Genomic DNA, 19,162 nt, shown 5'->3' on the forward strand with positions numbered 1-19,162 from the left:
GTAACATACCTCTAATTAAAACTAGTAACATTCTGATTGTATTGGCCAAAACTGACCCCATGTGGTAAAACTTATATTAATAGCTATTAATTAAATGATTTGAACTGGAGATCATTTATATCCTTATAAAATAAAAACAAAATTCAGGACAAGTATCAAAAGCTACAATGTAAAAACATTTCCTGAATAAAGGAAAAAAATTGAAACTATATTTTGAAAGGTCATACTGCATACTTTGGAAAATAACTTATCCCACCCCAAAACACATCCTAGTAAAATTATCAGGCTTTAAAGAAAATTAAAAAATCTTTCGGGCAGCCATATACAATGGCCAAGTCACTTATTAGAGAAAGAAATTCAGACTATCATTTCAAAAGCACCTTTTAATGTGTATACATATATACATACATACATACATATATGGCCACGTGTGTGTGTGTATATATACATATATATATGTATATATATATATAGCCCACCTATGCTACTATTCATCTACTAAAATATATAGGCATATATCTTTAAAACATATTTGTAAAAATGTAAGTATAAACTATTTTTTTAAGATTTATTTATTCATTTAAGAGAGAGAGAGAACGCACAAGCAAGGGGGGAGGGTGGGAGGGGAGAATCTTCAAGCAGACTCCCTGCTGAGCACCGAGCCTGGCACCTGGCTCAATCTCAGGACCGATGAGATCATGACCTGAGCCGAAACCAAGAGTTGGACGCACAACTACCTGAGCCACCCAGGCATCCCAAACTATTTTTTTTAATAAATAAGTAGATGAACAGAATAGAGTGCAGGACATGAACTACAAACTAGATTTTTTTTAAAAAATATAATTTGTTTTGTATTTTTGTCACTGAACCATGTAGATATTTCAAGTAATTATGAAACAGAACCAATATTAAAAAAGAGATTCTAAAATTAAAAAGTAAAGCAAAACCAATGAACCCAAATGTATATCCAGTTGGTGGCGTTGCCACACTGAGAGGAACCAATGAGGAGTTGCTAATCAACAGGCATAAAGTCTCAATTATGCAAGACGAATAAGTTCTAGAGACAAGCTGTACAACATTGTCCCTATAGTGAACAATAGTGTATTGCTTATAAAAACTTAAGAAGATAAATCTTGTGTTCTTACCACACACACACAAAATTAAATACACACACACACACATACACACACAGTAATTTGACTGCTGATTCCTACTGGGCTAGTCTATGGGCAAAAGGAATTTAAAAAATTACCTGCTATCAGTAATAATAATATTGGTGGTAGTATTTTTTATTGCACACATTGTTATATGTTTAATGTTGGATGAAATAAATGTGTGATTTTTGTGATAATATAATTTATTTATTCCTGATTTTCCTGATATAGAATTCTTGGCAAGGGAGAAAGGAGATACAGATGTAAGATGGGAGGAATTAACTAAAATTCCTGAAAGCTTGAAGTTTAATTATAAAAATCAGTATGAACCAGCAATATATTTGTTCAAAATCAAAACAAAACGTTTTTCTTAAGTCTTCCAACAAAACAAACAAACGAAAAACCCAATAATCAACCCAGTAGTCATAAGAGATCTCTTAGCAACAAAATTGAAGACTTGAAATACTAAAGAAATCCTAGAACTTGGAGACAATGGTTGATTCCAGACCAGAGGCAAGTTATGTACAGTGGGTGGTTTATAGAAAAAAACAGATTCACCTTGAGTTGGTAACTGTTAAAAGTGGGTAGTGGGTACATTAAGAATTCATTAGACTTTTCAGTCTAGTTTTGTATATATAAGAAATTTTTCATAATACACACAAAATAAAACAAAAAGAACCTGGTCCCATAGTCTATTTGGATGCAAAATTTTATAATGCAGAGGGTCCATAAATGCTTTATAATCTATATAAAACACAATTTTGAAGCTCCTATAAAGGGCTACATTCCAAAGAAAATCTAAATGATGGTAACCTCTTGCAATTATGATCTGATTTTTACTTCAAAAAAGCTGCATGTATTTCTTAGCTCAAAGTTGGCTATGGACTGAATTATGTCCTTCCAAATTCACATGTAAGTCCTAACTCCAAAAGTGATTGTATTTGAAGATGAGGTCTTTGGGAGAGAATTAGCTTTAGGTGAGGTCTTAGGAGTGGAGTCTTCGTAATGGAATTAATGCCCTTATAAGAAAAGACACTAGAGAGTTTGCTGTCTTCTCTCTCTGCTGTGTGAGGACACAATGAGAAAATGGCCATCTGCAATGTAGGAAGAGAGTTCTCACCAGAACCCAACCATGATCTTAGACTTCCCAGCATACAGAACCCTGAAAAATAAATTTCTATTGTTTAAACCATCTACTTTAATGGTATTTTGTTATGGCAGCCCAAGTTGGCTGATACAGGGCCTTTCACTTGGTAGTGCTCAATAAATGGTAGCAGAATTTAAAATGGTAGATTTCTAAGTTGCCTTCAAAATTCTCAAAACACCAAAAGAACATTTTGTCTTAAACTTGAAATATTCTGAGTATACAAACATAAATCAACTACTCTGTAAAATATTCATAGTACCAGAGGCTTAAAAATGTAAATGATTAGAAACATTAAATCACCGATGTGATTACAGAATGGTACTTCATAAAAATAGAGCAGTAACAATTAGAATCATGCTACATAATAACCATCTACAATGTGGAAAAAATTTCTTGCCTTGGGCATCAAATTAAGGTGGATAGTTTTATTCTGTGTAAGAAGATGAATAACACATATCTGGTCTGTTAGAGAGAAAAAAGGGGAACCTAATTTACATTTGTTATCTTAATTAATCCTTGACAACACCAAGGGCTCATTCTACTATACCATACTATATCCAGTTTTCTACATATAAACTAAATAGCATGTTAACTACTTATATAACATTTCTACTTATTGCCAAAATATAAGAACATAGATTTATCTCCAGTACTTTGTATTTAGCACAAAAATAAAAAATTAGTTTTTATATGAAAAAAGAACAACTGAATACAGATAAATCATTTTATTTTTACTTTTTTCCTGACTAATAAGATTTTCAACTTATCTTTAATCTGCTTTCAAAAAAAAAGTAAGCAAAGGGTATACTCATATGGGGGAGGAGATTCAAGTTTACAGTTGTGGGGTACTAATCTGTGAGAAGCTGACTATTGGCTAAGCATAACAGGATAGTGATAGTTGAAACCAATTAGGAGATAATTATACTTCAAGTTCATTATCTTACTGGTGAGAATTTTCTTAAGTAATGAGTGACAACATCTTTGAGTCCTAACTAATAACTACATAGGCAAACAGAACACTTTATACCTTTTTCCTACTTGTGTTACTAATTCACCATTCTTGAGGAGAAGGTTGTGAATAGCAATTCTTATAAGAAGAATGGATGCTCTGAGTTGGAAAATTCCTTTAAAAAGTATATTTGGATTTTGGAAGAAGTCACAGGAAAGTGGGAGAGAATAATTAATCCTATAAATATTCACTCATTCAACAGTGAGTTATTGGCTGCCTACTATGTGTCAGTAATCATAAGTCTGGGAAATCAGCCACAAATGAGACATGCAAAATCACTGTTTTCAAAATACTTATATTCTATAAGAGAACCAGTGTATAAAAACAAGTAAACAAACAAGATATTTTGTTAGTTATAAATGCTCTTTAAATATAAAACAAGTAAAATACAAAATAGAATATGCCTTAGGGAATATTTTAGATTGGATGATGGGGCAAAGCCTCTTGAAGGCAGTGACAGGCAAACACCTAATTAACGAGAAGGAACATACTATTGGGGGGGTCTGGTGGAAAATATTCTAGGCATAGGGAACCTCTAGTGCACTGGCTCTCTATATTAACCCTCAAGTTTGAATCTCAGATTGCACTGTAGAGTACCTCTTCTTACTACACTCATCTACCCATTTCTCAGAAATCTTTGCCTATTGTCAAAACCTCCAACGTATCAATCTCATCTCAATTTGGGGTCAATATCTATATGTATGACTCCTTCAACCCTCTGGCCTCTAGATTCTTTGACTACTTCTCATTCAGTGATCTTCTCATCAACACTACCTCAGCTCCTCTGGTCATATCAATAAGAAAACCCCTCCATATCTCAATTTCTAGCACCACACTCCCCGATGACTATACCTCCTTTCTTTCCAGTTCACTCACTCTAAGTTCCCTGACTGCAATGATTCTCCTATCCCAGCAGGACCTACAATCCATGGATTTACCACCTATTTCCTGTCTTTCATCCCCAGTTCATCCCTACCATACAACATTACTGAATGGTTTTGCCTTACATTCATGAACAGTATCCTGAAAAGGGCTGTTAAAACAGACCATTCACTCTCCCACTGTCCTAGATTACTGTTTTATACTTACTCTTCTCTCCTTAAACTGTGAACATTTCCTCCCGCATTCCATCCTTACTGAATAAACACCATGTAAGTGTTAGTCTACAAAACCACAACCTCCACTTGTACGTAAGATTCCATTCCTCTCACCTGCTGGTATCATTTTGGTAAATCTCCCCTTGTCTTCTTGTATCAACAGTTTCTTTCTACACTCATTTTTCATTTCTATCAACATACAAACTTGCTGTGAATTCTCTTTTCCCAGATAAATGTCTTTAGAAGAGTAAGCAAATTAGAAATAAAAAATAATTTTTTTTTCTGGAAGAATAAATGGTAAGACTAACCAAGCAAACTTTAAAATTTACAGAATTGATGAAGCTGTGGTTGTATTAAAAGTATTAGAACATATTATAAAATTAATGTGGTGAAAATTTCACATGGTTAAGAAATTCAAAAGAAAATGTAGAGATAGCTGGTAACATATAAAACATATTTAACTTTATAAATATTTAATGATATAAAATAAAATAAAAGATGAGATACTATTCTTGCTTATACTTAAATGTATGCATTATAATTTATCATATATGTCTATATACATACATATATACATGCAAAACATACACACACCTATGCATCTATATTTTTACCTATCTATAAATGTAGTGTACCCAATATTGTGAAACATACAAGAAAGTAGCTATTCTCATACTAGCTGGGACATCAGCTGATAACTTCCTGAAAGTAACTTGGCAATATAAAGCAAAAGTCTAAAAAATGTGGTTATTTTATAACAGCAAAAAATTAAAAATATAAATTCCCAACAGTAGATTAAATAAATTATAATACATCCTTACGTTAGATATGATAGGGCAATTAAAAATCATAATCTTGAAGAATGTGTAATGATATCTGACATTGCTCCAGGCACACTGCCACATCCTATAAAACAGTGTAAAACAAATGGTCTCATTTTTCTAAAATATTCATTGTAATATTTATTATAAATAATATACCAAAAATGATAAGATAGCAAGGAATTAGGAGTAGCTATTCTGAGTTATGAGCTACGGGTAATTGCAATTTTCTTCAGTATTTTCTACCTTTTTTAATAGCAGTATATTCAGAAAGTTAAAAAAGCAACAAATATTAGAGATGAAGACAAAGAAAAGCAAAGAGGCAAATTGGGATAAAGTTTTCTTCTCTTCACTTTTTTTTTAGTGGGAATTGGTTAGAATAACTAGAGTCTCAGGATAGTCACATGGTTTGCAGCCCCTTGTACAGGAAAAATTAACTTATTGCAGGGTCTTCGCCACCACTATCACCATCATATTTGCAGATACTTAATTATGAAAACCACTGAGGGCAATGACACAGTGATGAGATTCTATATTCTATATCCCAAACATGTAGCTTGGGCAGTCAGGGAATATTTCTGAACTTCAGTTTTAATTATAAAATAAATGTATTGACTTTTTCACAATGGGTTTGCTACCACACAGGTGTCATGAAAACCACCACTAAACCAAAACGAAAATGGGAAAGGAATAGATTCATATCAACATCATCATCATTGGACATGTAGATTTGGGCAAGTCTATCACTACTGGTCATCTGATCTACAAATGTGGTAGGATCAACAAAAGAACTATTGAAAAATTTGAGAAGGAGGCTGAGATGGGAAGGGGCCCATTCAAGTATGCCTTGGTCTGGGATAAACTGAAAGTGAATGTGAAAGTGGTATCACCTTTGATATCTCCCTGTGGAAATTCAAGGCCAGCAAGTATTATGTAACCATCACTGATGCCCCAGGACACGGAGACTTTATCAAAAACATGATTACAGGCACATCTCAGGTTGACTGTGCTGTCCTGATTGTTGCTGCTGGTGTTGGTGAATTTGAAGCAGGTATCCCTAAGAATGGGCAGACCCCTGAGCATGCCCTTCTGGCTTACACACTGGCTGTGAAACAACTAATTGTTGGTGTTAACAAAATGGATTCCTCCAAGCCACCCTACAGCCAGAAGAGATACCAGGAAATCATTAAGGAAGTCAGCACCTACATTAAGAAGATTTGCTACAACTCCAACATAGTAGCATTTGTGCCAATTTCTGGTTGGAATGATGACAATTCTGGTTGGAATGGAGCCAAGTGCTAACATGCCTTGGTTCAGGGATGGAAAGTCACCTATAAAAATGACAATGCCAGTGGAACCACACTGCTTGAAGCTCTGGATTGCATTTTGCCACCAACTCGTCCAACTGACAAGCCCTTTCATCTACCCCTCCAGGACGTCTACAAAATTGGTGGTATTGGTACTGTCCCTGTGGGCCAAGTGGAGACTGGTGTTCTTAAATCTGGCCTGGTGGTCACCTTTACTCCACTCAATGTTACAACTGAACTAAGTCTGATGAAATGCACCATGAAGCTTTGAGTAAGCCTCTTCATGGGGACAATGTGAGCTTCAATGTCAAGAATGTATCTGTCAAAGATGTTCATCCTAACAGTGTGGCCAGTGACAGCAAAAATGACCCACCAATGGAGGCAGCTGGCTTCATGGCTCAGGTGATTATCCTGAACCATCCAGGCCAAATCAGTGCTGGATATGCCCCTGTGCTGAATTGTCACAGAGCTCATAATGCTTGCAAGTTTGCTGAGCTGAAGAAGCAGATCATCGTTCTGGAAAAAAGCTGGAAGATGGTCCCAAGTTCTTGAAATCCGGTAATGCTGCCATCATCGATATGGTTCTTGGCAAGCCTATGTGTGTTGAGAGCTTCTCTGACTGTCCTCCTCTGGGCCGTTTTGCTGTTCGTGACATGAGACAGACGGTTGCCGTGGGTGTCATCAAAGTAGTGGACGAGAAAGCAGCTGGAGCTGGCAAGGTCACCAAGTCTGCTCAGAAAGCTCAGAAGGCTAAATGAATATTATCCCCAATACCTGCCACCCCACTCTTAATCAGTGGTGGAAGAACGGTCTCAAAACTGTTTGTGTCAATTGGCCATTTAAGTTTAATAGTAAAAGACTGGTTAATGATAACAATGCATCGTAAAACCTTCAGAAGGAAAGGAGAATGTTTTGTGGACCAGTTGCTTTTTTTGTGTGTGGCAGTTTTAAGTTACTAGTTTTTAAAATCAGTACTTTTTAATGGAAACAACTTGACCAAAAATCTGTCACAGAATTTTGAGACCCATTAAAAGCTTAATGAGGAAAAAAAAAAATGGATTGAATGAGATATCCCCTTTAGCTTAGTATTTTAATTACTTGTTTGTTTGATTTAGTAATACAGAGGAGAATAAGGGGAAGCATAGTATTATTGTTTTTATAAATCAGATGGTACTGTAGAGTTTAAAATGTTACACTTCAAATTTTTTGTCTTTAACTTTTGTGATATCATTTTTAAATGCTAAGTAATAGTTTTCAAAATTATTGGGAACTCTTGGCAACAGAGATTAGAATTATAAACAATTTAATATACCATGAAATTGTTTTATTTGGAATTAAATAAATAACCACAAATTGAAATCTATTCTTGGATCTCACTCATTAATGCTAGCACCTAGATGTAGGATGAGAAACAAGCCTGATCCCATACATAATCAGATATTTTTCAAAATAGTGTCACATAAAGGGTCCACCATTTGAAATATTTTAATTGTTTCACATATTTCAATATTTTAACAGAAGCTCTAGACTTTATAAGGAAAAGAACCTAAAAAGTCGTAAGGTTACTGTCTGGACTCAAGTAAGAGAGTATCACTCATAGGACAATGAATGTGCTACACACGTTGTAGCTCTGAAACAGTGAATTTAGGACAAGTTCAATTGCACTAAGGCATGGGCTAATAAACATCAAACAAAGCAGTCATTGTAAGCCAAGGCTCATCTATTATAAACATGTGATCACGCAGGGCATACTAAAGTCTTTGGTCTTGTGTTAGTGCACAGTGATCAAAAGAAATGATATATTCTATATTTTGTTAACTTGCACATAAAAAACAATCAGGGATTTTATAAATATAAATATATTTTTACAAATACAAAATAAAAATGTGAAATAAAAAGATGTAGTTTCACTCCAAATTAACAATGATTATAAAATAATTGGATTTTAAGAACCACAAAATATATGGGCGCCTGGGTGGCTCAGTTGGTTAAGCAACTGCCTTCAGCTCAGGTCATGATCCCAGGGTCCTGGGATCGAGTCCCGCATCGGGCTCCCTGCTCTGCGGGGAGCCTGCTTCTCCCTCTCCCACTCCCCCTGCTTGTGTTCCCTCTCTCGCTGTGTCTCTCTGTCAAATAAATAAATAAAATCTTTAAAAAAAAAAAAAAGAACCACAAAATATAGATCACAAGATTTTGCAGATGTGCCCTATCAATTATCATTTTCTTATAAAAAGATCTTTGATTTATAAGGCTCTTTAAAGAATATATAATCTCATTTGATCAATGTAAGCACATCTTGCGATAGAAGAGATAGCTCTAATTTACACATGAGGAAGCTACAGCTCCTCAAGCCTCGTTCTTTTGCTGATATAGCTAGTCAAATTGTGGGTATAGAACCACAGTCTTCTGAAACCCATTATATTTTTCCTTTCATTGAACGATAGTGTTTTTGTACAAAATCCTTGTCCAACATAAACTGAAAATTAAGGAGGCCTGTTTGATATTTTATCATGGTTTCCTCTTGTGATGTCAAGTGACACCATGGTCTTCCCTTAGTCTGCCATGCTCAAGAACCACACCTTTTGTTTTCCTCTCTCCTTTGACTTTCTCCTGATATAAAATTTTTAAATGTTCAAGTCTTCCTAGGCTAAAAGAAGCAGCTTAAAGAAACAACCTAAACTAGAATATAAGATATTGAGGATTGAGATTTTTGTAAATTTTGTTCACAATGTCTACTTTGTTTAAGGCTACCTGGAATAGTGTCTGGTATAAAGGAGATACTTAGTAAACTTTTATTAAAATATAAAAGTTCCCTTGGTCTACCTCACTTTAAAGCTACTAATCTCTCATGAGATGTCCTTTTGCTATCATGGTCAGATATCTTGAAACTTCAGTTCACTGTACTGTAGCTTCATAAACAACTGGGAGGTAATCAATAACCTCCTAATAATCAAAATGTAATGGTATCTTTTTAGTTTTCATCCTATTAGAACTCATTTACAAACTGAACACTCTTTCTTATAAATGTTATTCTAGTCACTATTATTGCTATTTTATCTTTGTTTTCTTTGTCCCTTTCTGTTTTCTTTCTCCTTTGCTGCATTGCTTCCCTTACCTAAATAAATAATAAAATTCTTTAATTATGACCTTGGCCTCCTCTCCTCACTTTGCTAGTTCTCCCTGGCCATATCTTCTACATCACGGTTTAAATTACTGTAACTGTGCCACTAATATCCAAAATTGTTTGTGAACCTCATCTCCTGACTGAGCAAAAAGATTGCACATCCTGTCTTCTTGAATGACCCACAGGACCTCAAACATAACATCTGCAAAATAGACATTTTTTTTTTCTTTATAATCCTCTTTCACCAAACTGAGTTTTCACACTTCTATTCCCTCACTAGCACATTTCTTTTTTCTGATTCTCAGCTGATGTCTATGCTTTCTATTTCTTTGAAAAGAAAGAGGCAACCAAAAGAGAAGTCCTAAATATTGCCAATACCACATCCACCAATTTACGTTCATCTGTGTCCATAAACCACTTATTTTCTTCTGTTAATATGCATAAGCTGCCCTACTCCTACCTAGTGCTAATCCCTCCTTATGTATTTGGAACATATCCATACCTTTTTAGCTACTCAAAGACAACACTCCAAAATCTGTCCCCACCCCACCTGCCTCCTGGATTGTTTTTTCTACCAAACGATTCCCAATATCATGCAAAACTGATTTTAAAAAATTTTCCATCTTAAAAAATGACAACAAACTCTTTTGATCCACATCTGCATCCAACCACTATTTCATTTCTCTGCTTTTATTTACAGCAAGACTCAAAAGAGGTGTAAATACTATCCCCCTTTCTTCTTTTCCCATCCTCTTGAACTAGTTCAATTAGGCTTATATTCTCTCGGATCTATGCAGTAGCTCTTGTCAAGGTCCCAGTGACTGCTGCACCACCAAATTAATGGCCAATCATCAATTCTCTTTCAAAGAAACTAGTAGGAGTATTTGACATAGTATAGCACTCGTTCCTTCTCGAGAGTTTCAAGACTTCACTAACCAAATATATAAAAGAGGGAACATCTTGTCCACAATATCCCAGACCTCGATACCCCTTCTTCCCCACACCTCTTCTCCCCCTTAGCCAGCTTTACTGAAGCTCTTCACAGTACCTGTTACTACCTGACATATAGTTACTTGTGAAATATAGGCTTGATGGAAGCAAGGACTTGTGTTTATATCAGGTCCAGCACATATTAGCACTCACTAAAAACCAGTTTGTACTATTTGCACTCACTAAAAATTTCACATGTATAGGACTAAGCATAATCATCAAAAGAAATATTTTTTTCAGTAAAAATATCATTGGTGGGTTAAACTGAAAAGTGGACAAGGGAGATATAGGCTGTCTACTTTAAATGTACTATATATCTATTTTGCTACAATACCTGGTCCACTGTGTGAAGTCAATAAATATTAATTTATGTTAATGTACCTTAAATCTTTAAAAAAAGGACAACTCTATATAATTATGATATAGCTTAGTTCCTAAACTGTTCTTCCAAAATGGAATAGAATCCAGAGAAATAATAAAGTATTGGTGCTCTTTAATTAGCACTTATAAATCAGAACACCAAGTTAATCATTCCTGTAACAACTGAAAGAATTGAAATAATTCATTGATGTCAAGAATGCTATGCTATAAGACCAAATATAAGAACTTAGAGGTGTTTTATCTCTTTTCAGGCTTAACATATTGTAATTTTAACTTGGCAAGAAAAGATAGATTAAAAATACATGTTGTGCCTATAATTTATTAGAAAAGCATTTTCTCTTCTGCTAAATTGTTTCTTAGATTGATTCCTCTGACTTTATCCCACTCTTTTTTGTTATGCTTGGTGGTTTCCAATTAGACTTGTAGATAGATAAACAGTTGATTGAATCAGTAATGAAATATTTGTAATAAAACATCTAATAATTAAGACATTAGAAATCAATATGTTAATGTCATTTTTGTGATTAAACAGTGAAAATGAAAGCCAAAGTTCTATTTAAACACAGTTTTCATTTTGTATTGTGTTTTAAATATCTTGAGAACAACAGCAACATTTATAAATAAGCACAATTTTCAAGTATAACAACTATTCCAATATGAAAATAAATATCTTAAGAATAGAGTACTGTATGCATGCATAACCAATCTTTAGAAACTTTAGATTATTTCAGAACATTTTGGGAACAGTGTTATATAATTTACCTGGGTTTAAAATTCCATCTGACAATCACTAGCTGTGAGAATTTTGCAAGCTACTATGCCTTGAGCCCTTCAACCTCTACATCTGTAAAGTAAGACTATTACCTACCTCATCAGTTTGTTGCAGAGATTAAAAGTGATATATATCTTTTATGTAAACCTTGGAGTTACTTTTCATTATTCCTTCTCCTTCAACCCCTCAGTATGCAGTCTTTCTTTCCAATGTCTCTCACCTAATAATTAACACTAAACCTGGCCTCTGCCCAGGTGGTCACCTCATATTCCACCTTTACTCCCCTGTAGATCCTTTTGCACCCAATATTAGCTCTCAAAAGTACTACAAACCACTACCAAACTGTACATTCCACCGTCCTCTCCAAATATCTGTAATGACCCCCACTGCCTATAGAATGAAGTACAAATTCCTGAATTTATTTTATGCCATCCACAGTCTGGTATCTTGCCTACACAGCTTTATAACCTAATAGTCTCCTTCATGAATACTCCATTTAACTCAACAAGTACTACTCATTGCCTAGAAAGAAGTAATGCAAATTCAAACCTCCTTTATCAAAACAGTTCTCCATTGCCTGCAATGGACTTGCCCTTCTCTGTATTACAGCTTCCTATTAAGGAACATTTTTTAACAGCAAATCACAGTCAAGTCCATTAATGTTCATTATGATTTATTTTTCTTACAATATTTGTATTGTTATTTATGCTATCATTTTACAGAAATAACCTCCTGACTGGACTATTTCTTCTTTTGCCCTCCAAAATCATTCTCCGTATAGCAGCCAAACTGATATTTTAAAAAAGCAAATCATATCAGGTCACAGCCCTGCTGAAAAGCTTCTACTGGGTTCCTATACTCAGAAGAAAAGACAAAGCATCAGGCATCACTCTGCAGCTGCCTGCCCTGCCTCCTCATTTCTGCTCTGGGATTTATCACTCTGCCCTTGCTCACTAAGCTCCTGGAACCCTACACTTTTATCCCTTTTTGTCTATGTAATTCTTCCCACACATCTCCGCATGGCTTAGTTCTCTGACAAGACCTTCTGTGACTACTTTTTCTAAAAGATTCGCCAAAACATACACACGTGCGTGAGCACGGGCACATAAACACACACATACACAGTCACACATGATCACTCCATCCTTTCCCTTGCTTTGTTGTCTTCTTAGAATTTATCATCATCTGTACTTATTTATTAATTTCTGATGTTACCATATTCCCAACTCTTCAAATGGAATGTAAACTCCATAGAGCAGAGATAATCTTCTTTACAGCCGTATCCGTAATTCACTATATTGGAAATGCTCGATAAACATTTGTTCAATTACTAAATTAATCCTCCTGTTAAAAAGCATATAATCTGTTTCCTTAACCAGAATATAAGTTTCTTAAGGAAAGAGATTTGTCTGAATGCTCTAATGTTCTTGATATTTTTTTTAAATCAAGTAGAACGATAGTTTAAAGTAAAATGCATGCTAAGCATTACATGCAAAGTAGAATTTCCAAAGTGAAACAGAAAATAGAACATAAAATAAAAATATCTTTCTACCCATTTTATAAAATATCTGGTTTCTTATTCAATGTGCTATGAAAAACTGCTTTATGCAGAGATTTCATTGCCAAAATCATCTGCAAAATTATTTTGTACAGATTTTTAGCTCTTTTGAAATCAAACTAAATCACAAGGATTTGCAAATCCTAAATAAATTGAATTCCTTAATTCCAGGCCCCACAAAGCCCACGAGGGGCCTTTTGGTCAGTCAAGTGTATATTTCTAAAATCAGGACAATGATTTCTAAGCTTTTTTTCTTAGCGTCGCCAGACAAATTTCTCTTTATGATAATATAGATGGGTAGCATAAATCAATAAAAACACCGATACACTTAAAACTTCAAAGGGAACCATAATAATTCACAATAATTTGAAATCTAACAGCAAACTATTTTGTTGAGCTATTTTTTTTTCCATCCCCCTACTCAACCTCAATGCTGAAGTTTACAGTGAAAAGTTTAAAAAAGCAGACAATAGTGGGTAAGCAAACTGCCTGGCACATAGTTATCATTCACTGACTATTTTTAAGAAAATAAATAAAACAGTTTAAAGGACCCTCAATAAGGAACATGACAAAACATCTGGTCTCAGAATATTATTATAATACTAGTATAACTGTCAACCAGTTTAAAAAAGTGAGCTAGAAATGCAGTATGTGATCGTTTCACTTGTAAAAGATATACACCAATTGAGATGAAAGGAATTATGAATTTTTTCAACTGGAAATTAAATAATAGAGACAGAATGGGTTTTCATATTAACTTATATCATTAATTTCCTCAACTATGCAAATCATTTAGCTTATATTCATAAACATAACTCATACCATTTGTTTTTTAATTAATAATGAATAAAGAACTAATTTCTTTAATAAATTCTGGAATATCCAAGACTCTTTGAAACAGTATTTTTAATACTTTAAAATGTTATGAAATTAGGGCGCCTGGGTGGCTCAGATGGTTAAGCGTCTGCCTTCGGCTCAGGTCATGATCCCAGGGTCCTGGGATCGAGTCCCACATCGGGCTCCCTGCTCCTTGGGAGCCTGCTTCTCTCTCTCTCTCTCTCATTCTCTGTCTCTCATGAATAAATAAATAAAAATCTTTAAAAAATAAAAAAAAAAAAAAAAAATGTTATGAAATTAAATATCATTGGTATATAGTAGACTGGCCAACATTTTATCTTTTTTAAAAGTGAAGCATTTGATGCCAATACCCATATCTTGATTGAAAATGACTGTAATAATGAAGGGACTGAAGATGTCAATAATAATTATGGGAATACTAATAATTGAAAAGTTAAATTCTCTATTCTGTCTAATGTTCTCCAAGAAAGTGATTTTATTTGTCATATACATCCCGCTAATATTATATGTGTTATGCCTCCATATAAGAGTCTTCACACCCACACATCTTTTGTCCCAGTAAACCTGTGAATCTATCATTAGAGATTTCTTCTCTGTCCATTCTTAAAAACTGGGGAACCCCAGAGATTCTTTCTGCTTCTTCCTACATTCACCCTCAATGGCTTTAACAACCACTTTTATTGCACTAATTCCCAAGTCTCTCTCTCCCACTTAGTACCTCTATTCTAAGTTACTGCCCTATGTCCTTTTTTAAAGGAACTGAATGTACTTTTCTTGAAAGGATTTTGTACAAAAATATTAACTGGAATTTCTTTTATCACCTCTGGCCTCCTGTATGGGGTTTCATGTTACCATACCTGTTTCTCAAGTTACAAACCTTACTAGCTAACTTCACTTCTTTCTCTACCTCTCCCACCATGAATAACAAGTCACCAATTACCAGCTCTTCCACTCTAGAAGTTTCCCAAATGTGACACGCCTTCTCAAGTCTCACTCCATCCATGCATTCATCCTTGGTGCTTTTTTATTTCTTTTCCATTTTTTTTTATTTTATTATGTTATGTTAATCACCATACATTACATCATTGGTTTTTGATGTAGTGTTCCATGAGTCATTGTTTGCATTTAACACCCAGTGCTCCGTGCAGAACATGCCCTCTTTAATACCCATCTCTAGGCTAACCCATCCCCCCACCCCCCTCCCCTCTAGAACCCTCAGTTTGTTTCTCAGAGTCCATAGTCTCTCATGGTTCGTCTCCCCCTCCGATTTCTCCCCCTTCATTTTTCCCTTCCTACTATCTTCTTTTTTTTTTTAACACACACATTCCAAAAACTTCATCCATATTACCTCATTTCATCTTTATAACAATCATTTACATTAACACCATTTTATAGACAAAACTGATGGACAAAAGGTGAGTAATGTGATAACATAGCTTGTGAGTGGCAGAGCTGAGATCTTTCACTATTGTAACAATCTCCTATCTCTTTGTCACTCCTTCTAATTATCTTTTTCAGATATTGTTTTGCCCGTCATTGCCCACATAACAGTTCAAACTTATTAGTATCTCAAATAAAGTTCTTGAAAGTCTACAGCAAGTGTAATTGTCCAAGCTTACCTCCTGACACTCCTTACCCCACACCATGTGTTCCTGCTGAACTGAACAGAATGAAACTCAGGACATGATGGATCCTTTCTCAACCCCATGATTTTGTGCATGCCTTAACTGCTTAGAAAACTGTCCCAATCTCTCCCCCAAAAATACCTTACAACCAGACACAAAGCTTTCTTCTTCCATGAAGCCTCTCCTTCATCACCAGACTGCAGATTAACCTTGTTCTGTTCTCCAGATTTCCATAACATTATATTCACATATCTGACACATGCTCTACTGTAAGTTAAAAGAATTTAGTTGTTGGCTAATCTATTTTCCTTCCTAATGATAATCTCCTCCAGAGTCAGAGATTGTATCATTTTCTCATCCAATTATATTAGTTGCATATCTACCACATGATAATGCTTAACTCAGTGCCTGCTCATAGTAGACAATCAATAAATGGTGGATGCAGAAAATTACCAGAGCACCATAATACAAAGCAGATATTCATGGAAAGGATAATTCTTATTAGATAGCCTTCAAGATCAAGGAGACTTATAAGAGAACTAATACAAGAGCCTGAAAGGTCTCTAGGGATAAAAGGCAAAGAACATGAAAGAGGATGAGATATAGAAATGACGGAGGAGTTCAAAAGCAGCAAAGACAAACTTTACTCCCTTGAAAATTTGTCATTTCTGAGATATTAAATAATCAAATGCAAGTTGATTTGGATAGAATTCTCTGCAACAAAGACAAAGCATTTTCCTTTTTCCTTCTTTGTGTAAACTCTTGGTTCAGCTATTGACCGATGGAGCTATTATGGTGAAATACCACTCTACTAAATGCTTTCAGTTTTAGCCCATTTAAGCTATTGTAAAACTCAACTTGGCAGTCACCTGCTGCACAGTGAAAGAGCAGGATAAATGAAACTTCCCTGAAGTTCTCTTTATCTTCAAACTGTAGGAGAACATTATTGGCTCCCTCCAGTTGTGGCTAGGTTACACGGGTTATATTTTAAACATTTTAGGCCAAACTCCCACTGTAATGTGATATTATTGAGCCAGTTTGTCTAACTTGAGAGAAAGCCCTATTATTATAAGTAGAAGTAGTTTTGCTTCATTTTTTGAGAGTATACATAAAACACTTGGAAAGGTTAGAAATCTAGATTTTTTTTCCCTTTTGAGTAAATGGGAAAACAAGAAAAGAAATTCACTCTCCAAGTAAAATTTAAAAAGTAACAAGTTCAGATGTGTTTAATTAGTGATGATAATATATTACAAATTCACTGCTAGGATTTTTAATTTTTCCATTAAAATTCAATTGATCTAATAATAGTTATAAACATCTAACACAAAAGATAAAACAAGGTCATACTTGTAGTCAAGGAAAATAAGTCTGAAATAAAATCAATTAATCTACTTTGCTTCTCTGAGAGTTGACATTTACTATTCATTACATTGAAAAATTTACTTTAGGGGCGCCTGGGTGGCTCAGTTGGTTAAGCGACTGCCTTTGGCTCAGGTCATGATCCTGGAGTCCCAGGATCGAGTCCCGCATCGGGCTCCCTGCTTGGCAGGGAGTCTGCTTCTCCCTCTGACCCTCCTCCCTCTCATGCTCTCTGTCTCTCATTCTCTCTCTCTCAAATAAATAAATAAAATCTTAAAAAAAAAAAAAAGAAAAATTTACTTTACCACTCAATATCACATTTCCTCATCTGTAAAATAAAAATAATATGCAAATGCACTGGTTGTTTCAAGTATTCAGTTGATATTTATAATATTTGGTACAAATAGGTGATCAATATATGTCATTCGAAATGAAATTTAAACACAGTAAAGGAATCAAATTCAGTCTCTCATTGAGGGGATTGCTCAATAGCCTTTAATTGGTCAAATTATTTCTAATTTGACCAAATGGTCAAATTATTTCTAATTAGAGTCATTGTTTTAGTTCATCATTCTTATATTTTTTTGTAGTAAAGTATATGATACGTTATAGAGCATATATAGGGAGAAAGAAGGATGGACCATAAAAAAGAGGGCTTTCATTAGGGGCTTTCTTTGAACCACATTTGGAAAATTAAAAAATGTGGATTACAGTTTATTTAATTTATAAGTTTAACTGAAGTAAAAATTGTTGAAGCTGATTTAAAGTGAAGTAAACAAATAGAGATAAGGATATAGTCCATAAAATGAAAAATATTGCTGAAATTTAGAAATATTCTAGGAATTTTAATGTATTTGTTTCCCTGCTTGTTTGTGTGAGATATTATTTGTCTAAGCATGTGTGTGGTACTTTACTGAAAGGACTTCAATTGACATTCAACAAGTCATTTCAATATTTATTAACCATTGATTATGTATACAACATGCTGGGAACTAAGTGCAAAAAGATAAATGAAATTTTGTTCCCAGGAGTGCACTGAGTGATGGAAAAGACCGGCATATAATTTAAAAATTGCAGGATTTACTTATGAGATTCACTTGTGAGCTATAAAATTCACACTTACAGGGAGATATCCAGACATGGTAAAATTACTCCATCCCACTGGGAAGGGGCAGATAAGGTAGCTGAATTAATTTTTTAGGATGAATAAAAATTGGCCAGGTGAAGTAAGTTGAAAGGAAATTCCAGGCAGTGAAAAATGGCCTGGTGTGTGAGAGGGCATGGGGAGAAGCTTTCAGAGTCATTTGAGTGCTAAAGAGAGGGCTGAAGAGGCAGGCAGGGCTGAGCCCTGAAGTGTCCTTCATTCTATGCAGTGAAGAGGCATCGAACTATTTTATATAAGGAAGCTCACACATTACGTGTATTTGCCATAGACCATTTTGACTGAGGTGGAAGGAAAGACTTGAAAATTACTGCAATTATAAAGAGCAATTAAAGAGCTATTATAATTTCCATATGAAAGGTGATGGAGAACTGAACTAAGGCAAAAAGAAAAAAAAAGAGGAAAATGATAGTAGACTCAAGAGTAGATTGTGGGTAAATCCACATTATGCAATGATGGTCACAGTTTTACTTGTATGGCCATCTAATGTGTTAAGACAGGACACAATTGCAGCTCAAATGTAATATTATAATTACATTTATTTACAATGTATTTTATTACAAGTTTGGGTTATCCCCTTTATCAGTCATCATTCTCAGATTTATCTGGCAATTCTTGCAAATTTATTTATCCTTATGAACTTTAGAATCCATTATATTGTCTAGTTCACAAAAATTTATATTGGTGGGGCACCTGAGTGGCTCAGTCGTTAAGCATCTGCCTTTGGCTCAGGTCATGATCCCAGGGTCCTGGGATCGCCTCGCATCAAGCTCCCTGCTCAGTGGGAGGCCTGCTCCT

At 34.7% G+C, this 19,162-nt stretch overlaps 1 pseudogene; it reads left to right on the forward strand.

Annotated features, from left to right (window-relative positions):
• Window positions 1–6,033: 6,033 nt before the first annotated feature.
• On the forward strand, window positions 6,034–7,328 carry LOC110593503 (annotated as a pseudogene).
• Window positions 7,329–19,162: the final 11,834 nt, after the last annotated feature.

This window comes from Neomonachus schauinslandi, chromosome 5, assembly GCF_002201575.2.
Source record: "Neomonachus schauinslandi chromosome 5, ASM220157v2, whole genome shotgun sequence".
Lineage (NCBI taxonomy): Eukaryota > Metazoa > Chordata > Mammalia > Carnivora > Phocidae > Neomonachus > Neomonachus schauinslandi.